The sequence below is a fragment of the Microcaecilia unicolor genome, chromosome 11 (assembly GCF_901765095.1).
Source record: "Microcaecilia unicolor chromosome 11, aMicUni1.1, whole genome shotgun sequence".
In the NCBI taxonomy this organism is placed as follows: domain Eukaryota; kingdom Metazoa; phylum Chordata; class Amphibia; order Gymnophiona; family Siphonopidae; genus Microcaecilia; species Microcaecilia unicolor.
This window is the reverse complement of record NC_044041.1, coordinates 92,004,355-92,014,679: the sequence shown is the minus strand read 5'-3', so window position 1 is coordinate 92,014,679 and position 10,325 is coordinate 92,004,355.

The following is a 10,325-nucleotide window of genomic DNA, read 5'->3' as shown; positions in this document are numbered from 1 at the left end:
CCCAATTCTCTGGGGCCCCCTGCTTGGCTGGCGGGGGTCCCCAACCCCTGCCAGCTAAAGCGTTTGTCCCACGCTGGTCTCACATTGCCTGGTGCTCTGTCCTGTTTTCAGTTGCTGTCCACACTCGTTTTAATGAATGACTGAAAACAGAACAGGGCGCCAGGCAATGTGAGACAAGCGTGGGACAAACGCTTTAGCTGGCGGGGGTTGGGGACCCCCACCAGCCAAGGTACCTTCGCATTAGCAGTGGGAGGGGAGCATTGGCGGGGGGGGGGGCAGAAGCCGCAGCAGGGAGGCGGTAGCGATTGTGGGGGAGGCGGGCCAAAATGTGCCCCCCCCACCTTGGGCTCTGGCCCTCCCCTCCTGTCGAGGTCTGGCTACACCCCTGCCTGTACCTGATGACCTGGAACCATCAGGTATCTCAAACTGGAACCCACATGATGGTGATCTGAGCACAGAGACAAGACTGAAAGTCCTGCCAATGCCATGCAGTCACAAACCGGTGCTGCTGAGTTTTCTTCCTCCCTCCCTTCAACCTTAAGCTAGACTGATCCAGTTCTGTTTTTACTCTATAACATACAAGGAAATCGGAACTTCAAGTCCATGCATGCAGTAAGAAGACCAGATAAATCTATGCTGAAAGAAAACCTAGCAAAAGTGAAACGAAAACTGTGTTTTGTGACAAGTGTGACAAAGAACCATTTTCATTTTAAACATAACCAGTTACCATGGTTTTCCGTAAAGGAGGATCTGATCTTTATTTTAAAATTGTATCTGGAGAAAGGTTTGGCTCTCATAGACTGGTGCAAAAGTTTCCAGAAAAGAGGTGGAAAAAGGGTAAGTGTAGAATATAGGCAACAGGCGTGGAGCAGCAGGCAGGGGCTGTGCTCTTAGAAGCTGCAGATCTCGGGTCCAGAAACTCCCATTTTGGCTCCATAGAGCGCTTCCAGCGCAGGACGGGCAGCAGATACTCGGCTGGTTCTGTGATATCTGAGGATCGCTTTCTATCAAGTGCATACAAAACAATCACTGGTAAGTTTGAAACTGACTATTGCAATTAAGAGCCTAACTGAAGTGTCTTAACTATCCTGGTATGAGGAAACATGAAATCTGTGTTTGTAAGTCCTCTCTCTGCCATAAGTACGTAAGTGATGCAAGTTTCTACATTAGGAGTCACCAACCAGGAAAAGGATCTAGGTGTCATTGTTGATGATATGTTGAAACCCTCTGCTCAGTGTGCAGCGGCGGATAAGCAAACAGAATGTCAGGTGTTATTGGGAAAGGAATGGAAAGCAAAAATGAGGATGTTTTAATGCCTTTGTATTGCTCCATGGTGCAACCTCACCTCGAATACTGTGTGCAGTTCTGGCCACTGCATCTCAAAAAACATATAGTGGAATTAGAAAGGTACAGAGAAGGGTGACAGAAATGATAAAGGGGATAGGACAACTTCCTTATGAGGAAAGGCTAAAGAAGATGGGACGACTTTCCTGTGAGGAAAGGCTAAAGTGTCTAGGGCTCTTCAGCTTGGAGAAAAGACGGCTGAGGGGAGATACGATAGAGGTTTATAAAATAATGACTGAAGTGGAACAGGTAGACCTGAATCGTTTGTTTACTCTTTCCAAAAATACTAGGACTAGGGGGCATGCAATGAAGCTACAAAGTAGTAAATTTAAAACAAATTGGAGAAAACATTTCTTCACTCAACGTGTAATTAAACTCTGGAATTTGTTGCCAGAGAATGTAGTAAAAGCAGTTAGCAGTGTTTAGAAAAGGTTTGGATAGTTTCCTAAAAGAAAAGTCCATAAGCCATTATTAAAAGGGAGTTGGGGAAAAACCTCTGCTTATTTCTAGGATAATCAGCATAAAATGCATTGTACTGTTTTGGGATCTTGCCAGGTACTTGTAACTTGGATTGGCCATTGTTGGAAACAGGATGCTGGACTTGATGGACCTTTCGGTCTGTCCCAGTATGGCAAAACTTATGTACTTATATGTTTGAAGAAATTGTGAGAAATGGGCTGAACAGAAATTGTGAGAAATGGGCTCAACTGATCGCCAGTCAGGAAGCACCAGGGTCCCATCAGTTTGTACGGAAGAAAATATTGTGACAGTTGAAGAACCAGGTAGTGCAGTGATGTTGTTTAGGTGAGGTGGCTGGCATGAGTGTAGGCTTATTGAAAATTTATTCAGGATGATATATCCCAAAGTCAAGTTTTGATAAGAGTTATGCAGAAAACAAGCTTTGTACAGATTTTCTTATGTATGTAGCGAAGATACTTACCTGTGTATTCTCTGAGGACAGCATTTGCCACAGTAAAAGAGAGAGCTTTGTGGAGTGCGAGCCGTGCTCTACCTCGCATATGCGAGTGCCTTCCAACCTGCGAACATGGTCTCAGTTTAATACTAAAGCAAAAAATAAAGTAAAAATAACCAAGGAGACAACTCCAAGGGGAGGTGGGAAGGATTGTGAGAATATAAAGCCTGCTGTTCTCGGAGAATACCTGCTATAAGTATCTTCGCTTTCTCCGAGGACAAGCAGGCTTCTATCTTCTCACAAGTGGGGAATCCCTAGCATCCAGGCTCACTGAAAATAATAAACATTGGTCAACTGGGCTTTGTAATAGCAAGGGCATTACACAGATTAACTTGAAACTATATACAATCTGAGTGAGAGTGCAGCCTGGAACAGAATAAAATGGGCCAAGGAGGGTGGAGTTACATTCTAGACCCCAAACAGATTCTGCAACACTGACTGCCCAAACCATCTGTCACATCGGGTTTCCTGCTCAAGAAAGTAGTGAGATGTGAATGTGTGGACTGAAGACCACATTGCAGCCTTGCAAATTTCTTCAATAGAGGCTGACTTCAAGTGGGCTACCGACGTGGCCATGGCTCTGACATTATGAGCTGTGACATGACCCTCCAAGGACAGTCCAACCTGGTCATGTGGAGGAAATGCAATCTGCCAGACAAATTGAAATGGTGTGTTTCCTGATGGTGACCCCCATCCTGTTGGGATCAAAAGAAACAAAAAGCTGGGTGGACTGTCTGTGGGGCCTTGTCCGCTCCATGTAGTAGGCCAGTGCTCTCTTGCAATCCAAGTTGTGCAAACTGCTTTCGCCAGGATGGGCATAATGTCGGGGAAAGAATGTTGGAAAGACAATTGACTGGTTCAGATGGATCTCCGACACTACCTTCGGCAGGAAATTAGGGTGCGTGTGGAGGACTACTCTGTTGTGACGAAACTTAGTATAAGGTGCATGTACTACTAAGGCCTGAAGCTAACTGACCCTATGAGCTGAAGTAACAGCCACCAAGAAAATGACCTTCCAGGTCAAGTACTCTAGATGGCAGGAATTCAGTGGCTCAAAAGGAGCTTTCATCAGCCAGGTGAGTACGATATTGAGAACCCATGACACTGGTGGAGGTTTTACAGGGGGCTTAGACAAAAGCAAACCTCTCATGAAGCAAACAACTAGAGGCTGTCCAGAGATGGGCTTACTTTCTACATGTTGATGATAAGAACTAATTGCACTAAGGTAAACCCTTATGGAGTTGGTCTTCAGACCAGACTCTGATAAGTGTAGAAGCTATTCAAGCAGGGTCTGTGTAGGGCAAGAAAGCGAAGATACTTACCTGTAGCAGGTATTCTCCGAGGACAGCAGGCTGATTGTTCTCACATGTGGGTCGACGTCCGCGGCCCAGGAATCGGCATTTTGCAAGCAAAATATAAAAAAGGTTTTGCCAGAGTCTTCCCATCCATCACGTGAACGCGTTCCTCAGTTAAATCAAAAAGCATAAAAAGAAACAAATAACAACTCCAAAGGGGAGGTGGGCGGGTTTGTGAGAACAATCAGCCTGCTGTCCTCATAGAATACCTGCTACAGGTAAGTATCTTCGCTTTCTCCGAGGACAAGCAGGCTGCTTGTTCTCACATGTGGGGTATCCATAGCAACCAGGCTCACTCAAAACAACGAACATTGGTCAACTGGGCCTCTCAACAGTGAGGACATAACTTAGATTGACCTGAAACCATAAACAACTAACTGAGAGTGCAGCCTGGAACAGAACAAAAATGGGTCTAGGGGGGTGGAGTTGGATTCTAAACCCTGAACAGATTCTGCAGCACCGACTGCCCAAACCGACTCTCACGTCGGGTATCCTGCTGAAGGCAGTAGTGAGAAGTGAATGTGTACTGATGACCACGTTGCAGCCTTGCAAATCTCTTCAATGGAGGCTGACTTTAAGTGAGCCACTGAGGCAGCCATGGCTCTGACATTGTGAGCCATGACATGGCCCTCTAGAGTCAACCCAGCTTGGGCATAAGTGAAGGAAATGCAATCTGCTAGCCAATTTGAGATTGTGCATTTTCTGATGGCGACTCCCCTCCTGTTGGGATCGAAAGAAACAAACAGCTGGGCGGACTGTCTAAAGGGCTTTGTCTGCTCCACGTAAAAGGCCAGTGCTCTCTTGCAGTCCAAGGTGTGCAAACTGCTTTCGCCAGGGCAGGAATGAGGACGGGGAAAGAATGTTGGCAAGACAATTGACTGGTTCAATGGAACTCCGACACCACCTTTGTCAGGAACTTAGGGTGCGTGCAGAGGACTACTCTGTTGTGATGAAACTTGATATCAGGTGCATGTACTACTAAGGCCTGAAGTTCACTGACCCTACGAGCTGAAGTAACTGCCACCAAGAAAATGACCTTCCAGGTCAAGTACTTCAGATGGCAGGAATTCAGTGGCTCAAAAGGAGCTTTCATCAGCTGGCTGAGAACGACGTTGAGATCCCATGGCACTGGTGGAGGTTTGAAAAGGGGCTTTGACAAAAGCAAACCTCTTATGAAGCGAACAACTAAAGACTGTCCAGAGATAGGCTTACCCTCTACACGGCAATGATAAGCACTAATCGCACTAAGGTGAACTCTTCCGGAGTTAGTCTTGAGACCAGACTCTGACAAGTGTAGAAGGTATTCAAGCAGGATCTGTGTAGGTCAAGAAACAGGATCTAGGGCCTTGCTGTCACACCAGATGGCAAACCTCCTCCATTTGAAAAAGTAACACTTCTTCGTGGAATCTTTTCTAGAAGCAAGCAAGACTCGGGAGACATCCTCTGAAAGACCCAAGGAGGCGAATTCTAAGCTCTCAACATCCAGGCCGTGAGAACCAGAGACAGGAGGCTGGGATGCAGAAGCAACCCTACATTCTGAGTGTTGGAAAACAGTCCAATCTCCACGGTTCTTCATACGAAGACACAGACTACAAGCAGCTGGGCTACGGCCGGGCCCAAGGCACTGGATACACCAGGCATGGGTATCGGTACCTGAGATGGTCCGGTTGCACCGAGTACAACGTTTGAAGCCGCTGGGTGTCTTCGATGACATGGAAGGAAAAACGGCTTCGGCGAAATCAAAAGACACGATTGTGCCTGTTAAAAGAAAAAAGGGCACAAAAATAAGGGAACCCGAATGCGCGGCCAGAAAACAAAGGAAACTTTAAAAGGTGGACAAAAGTAAAGGAAACTATGGGAACCTTTTTTTTTTTCTTTTTAACTGTACAATTGAAAATAAAATAAAGAAAAACAAGGCAAAGAGCCAAAAAACTGTCAAAGACTCTTTCCCGGGCCTGAGAGGAGCGCAGAAAAACTCTACCGCACCTCAACGCGGAAAAAAGAAAACTGAGGAATGCGTTCACACGAAGGGTGGGAAATCGGTCCGCGCATACGTGGTGCGCACTGAACACGCGCCAGAAGACTGTGGGAAAACGTTTTTTATATTTTGCTTGCAAAATGCCAATTCCTGGGTCGACATCCGCGTCCAATTGCATCGGGTACAGCGCTTGAAGCCACTGGGAATCTTCGTGGACATGGACGGAAAAACTTTGTCAGCTAAATTAAATGACTCAATGGTGCATGAAAAAGGGGTAAGGCACAGAGAAAAACAAAGGGTGAGAGCTGACTGAAGTCAAGGCCTAAAAGCGGCCCAATGACGATGGAAAAGATCCTTGTTAAGTCCTTTCTGTTGGGTGTTAAAATATTCAATCATTCTGACTTCAAAGGGTTCCTAGCCCATTATAAACCATAAAGCTGTATGTCTCTGTTGATCACCCTCCCCTCACCTATCCACACCCATCCTGTTAGAATATCAACGATATGCTTTGATGTTCCCATGCATACCTCCTACCCACCCCCATCCTCCCACCCTGTCAGACTGTCATAGTAATGCTTGAATGTTTTCACTTATATACACTGTCAGCTAGCACATTTGCTTATTTCCGATCTGAGGAAGAAGGGCGACCTTCGAAAGCTAATCAAGAAATGTATTAAGTTATGTCCAATAAAAAAGGTATCATCTTATTTTCTTTTCCATGTTTTATTTTGTTTGATTTCTAAGGAAATTAAAGGAAGGGTAAAAAGGGTTCAATAAGCGGAGTCAAAGAGAAGATGTAGAAAAATAGCTGTAAAGGCATAAAATAGCTCTCAAAAAAACGGGCGAGTGAGGAGAGGGCAAAAAACCAGCTTCTTCTCATGTGGAAAAAAGAAGAGACAGTGTTCATGCGACCGGCAGGATGGCACCTGCACATGTGCAGTGGAGCGTGGCACAAAGCTCTCTCTTTTACTGTGGCAAATGGTGGACTGGGCGACATGGATCGGCGTCACCCACTTGTGAGAAGATAGAAGCCTGCTTGTCCTCGGAGATATGTATCTATCTATCTATCTATCTCTCTATAGATAGATAGATATAGATATACACATCCACAAAATGGAGAGCCTCTCAAAATCCTGTAAAAGCCAATAAACAAATGTATTTCAGCCTTTATTAACAGCTAATGTAAGATGAGCTGTGGCACGAGGAAGAAGCACCAGAGCCAATTTTGGCACTATATGAAAGCAGTAGTGATACCTTCTAGTTTGTGCGATATTGCTCCCCAGCCCCTGAGGAAGTCTTCATGAAAATCTGCATAGAGTTGGATAATAGGGGACTGTAACAAGCGACTGTTAAAGATAAGTGCACCAAGATTTATATTAAGGAGAAAGCATTTGCTGTCTTGTTTTGAAAAAGCTTTGCTGCATTTTAAGTACATCTGGTTGTGAATATTGTAGCACCTTTTATTAAGCACACACAGGTTGCTACTGGAATTCAATAATGGGACACATGAAGAGCATCTATGATTAAAATCTTGCATTAGCAGCAATTGAAGCACAATTGTTTAATTGTTCTGAGGGGCTCTCCTTCATTAGATATAAATAATTTACGTGATGAGAGTTTGTCACAGAAAACTGCTTTTGTTTCACTTTTGACAAGTTTGCTCTGTTCCTTTGAGTATTTGAGAAAAGAAAACCTTTGGCAATTGTGTATGTGTGTGTACCTAAAGAAAGTAGGGAAACAAGCCAAAAGATGGCCTACAGAGCAAGATTACAGTTCAGAAGGTGTAATTACATGTCTCCTACTAACCCCCAGTCAATCAGTAAGCTTGAATCAGTAACATATCCATAAGCAACACAGAAGTGTATCTGAGTTTACACAACATTAATGATTGTGGGTGGCTAAATGGAAATATAGCTTTGGGTTTTAGAATCAAAACTTTCCAGTACTGTAGAAACCAAGGCTAAGCAAAACTGACTTTGCAGTATTGCTCCTTTAAAAAAGGACATTTCAAAAGATTGAACTAAATTGACTGGAAAGCTTGCTATAGTGTAGCCATCAGATGTCACTGGTGTATCACCAGTGACACATTTCAGCAGAAATCACTGCTGTACCTATAAAGGCAACAGCCAAGTTCATGTGGCCTTTATGAGGTCATGACAACTGCTCCTTACACATTAACCAGATCTGGCATCAATTATTTCTAATCTAACCTGGACCATTTCAACACCTTGCTGAAAATGAGCCTTATAACCATATGAGATGAAAGGGAAAGAACAAGGAACAGAATTTAGGGCATGTTCCTCACCACACAACTTCTTACTGTACCCCAGTTAAGGCATTTCCAAGCCGATCTATTATTCAGCAAACTAGCTTACAGGAAGCCACCTGAGTACGTGAATTAAGGAACAGCTTTGGAGAGTCTGGTAAACAAGTAATCGTCATCAGAACAGCCAGAAACATACAGGGTCACTCATTCTGGATGGAAAAAATTGGCTTGTTGAGCACTGCATTCTCTGTTCATTTGAAAATCATACAGAACAAGATCAGTAAGAGAAACCAAATTAGTCAGACCCTCAGTGTCTTTTGACTGCTTCTGGAAATGTGAGGCGTTTATACTAGATCTGTCTCTCTATAATCTAGAAAGCTGATGTGAAGCGGCATTTTAGAAAGGATGTACAAATATGAATTGAGATGTCCAGGTCAGGAGGTCCCAAGTTCCACTAGGATCTTAAAACAAGTACTGCTGACATAGATCCTGTTCTAAAATATAAGGAGCAATAGATGTTTATCACCGGCTATCTATGGCATGAACATCCATTTTAGAAAACAGAACATCTAAACTATCAATGGGGCAAACAGGAACATTAACATCTATACCGTAAAATGGCAACATGAATATTTATGTGCCGAATGGGAGCCGTTTTACAAACATAAACTGTATATCTCTGGCAGCTATCAGAGCCCGGTATCTCTTGCCAGTTTCACTTGGGGGGGGGGGGGGGGGGGGGGGGGAAGAGACATTCTCAAAGGGCAAGCAGGCCTATAATTCTCACATGTGGGTAATGCGGGTCCGTGTTGCCAGTCCGAAGTTTGTAACAAGCTTTAAACAGGTCTTTGAGCAAGAGATGTGCTCCACTGCACATGCGCGAGTGCCTTCCTGCCTGCTGTGAGAGCGCGGGACCAGTAGTTCTCTTTTTTCTGCAGTGAGGAAAGGATGCGTTTTTTTCCCACTCCTCACAGCTGGTTCAGCCTTTGGTGTTTTTTGTGCGTTCTTGTTTTTTTTCCTTTTGTTTTTTTTATATACCTCTCAGGGTTTTCTTCATTTTATTCCTTCCCCGTATTTTCTTAGATTTTTTTCCTCTTTTTAACGTTTTCTTTCTTTTATAGGCTGCGTTTAAGCCTGAGCTTTAGTTGGGTTTTTCCCTCTTCCTTTTCCTAGTGCTTTGCCCTTCGCCATGGCTGTTTTTCCTTTTATGTCATCAAAGGTTCACCGTGGTTTCAAGTGCTGCTTTTGGTGCAATAGGATCATCTCTTGGAAAGACACTCATTCTTGGTGTCTGCAGTGTTTGAGGCCTGATCATACCCTTGCAAACTGTATTCTCTGTCTTCGTATAAAGAAGAGAACACAGTTTGCCAGAGAGGCTTAGAGAAAAAAGATTTTTGGAGACAGGTTCAAAGCCTCGATGTCAGTGTCGGCATCAGTGTCTTTGGTGTCAACATCAGCTTCGGGTGCGTCGGTCCATATGGCTGCGAGACCCTTGCACACTGGGGAGTGACCGTGCATTGAGTGGATCTCCACTTGCCTTGACACTAGCCGCTATGCAGGCCCCCTGGGACCAATCAGTGTCGGACCAAAGTGAGAACTCAATGTCATCCTCTTTGGCCCCGGGAAGTGGCCCTTTGTAACTTCCGACCAGTGAGTGGGTTCTTCAAATAGGCTGTCTCGGTTACACCCTGCACTGGCTACAGAGACCATCAGATTGCCCACCAAGAGCACATCACTTCAGCTTTCAGCACAAGCAGGTGTTTGCAGAGGAACTCTCCGCCCTTCTCAAGGCCCATGTGTTTGAACCTGTTCCACCAGGGGAAGAAAGGAAAGGATTCCATTCCAGGTACTTCTTTGTGCAAAAGAAAACAGGGGGATGCATCCCATCCTAGGCCTAAGAGGCCTGAACAAATTCCTGGTCAAAGAAAAGTTCAGGATTGTTTCCCTAGGCACCCTTCTTTCCATGCTTCAGGAAAACGATTGGCTATGCTCTCTGGACTTAAAAGATGCTTATACTCATATCTTGATACTTCCAGCTCTCAGGAAGTATCTTCGGTTTTGGCTGAGAACACTTCACTTCCAGTATCACATGTTGCCTTTCTGGCCTCATATTGGCTTCCAGGGTTTTCACCAACTGTCTTGAAATAGTTGCAGCTTCACTACTCAGACTGGGAGTCCATGTGTACCCCTATCTTGACAACTGGCTGGTGAAGAGGCAGAGGACTATTCGGGTGTTAGAGCTATTAGGGCTCTTTCTAAAGTACCCCGTCCCATCTGCTCCCTGTCCAGTGACTGGAGTTCATTGGAGCCATGCTAGACACTCAGCTGGCTCAGGATTTCTCCTTGTGGCATAGGCACACACTCGTCGCCTTTGCCATTTGAGTCCGAGCAGGTCACAGCCCAGGAGAT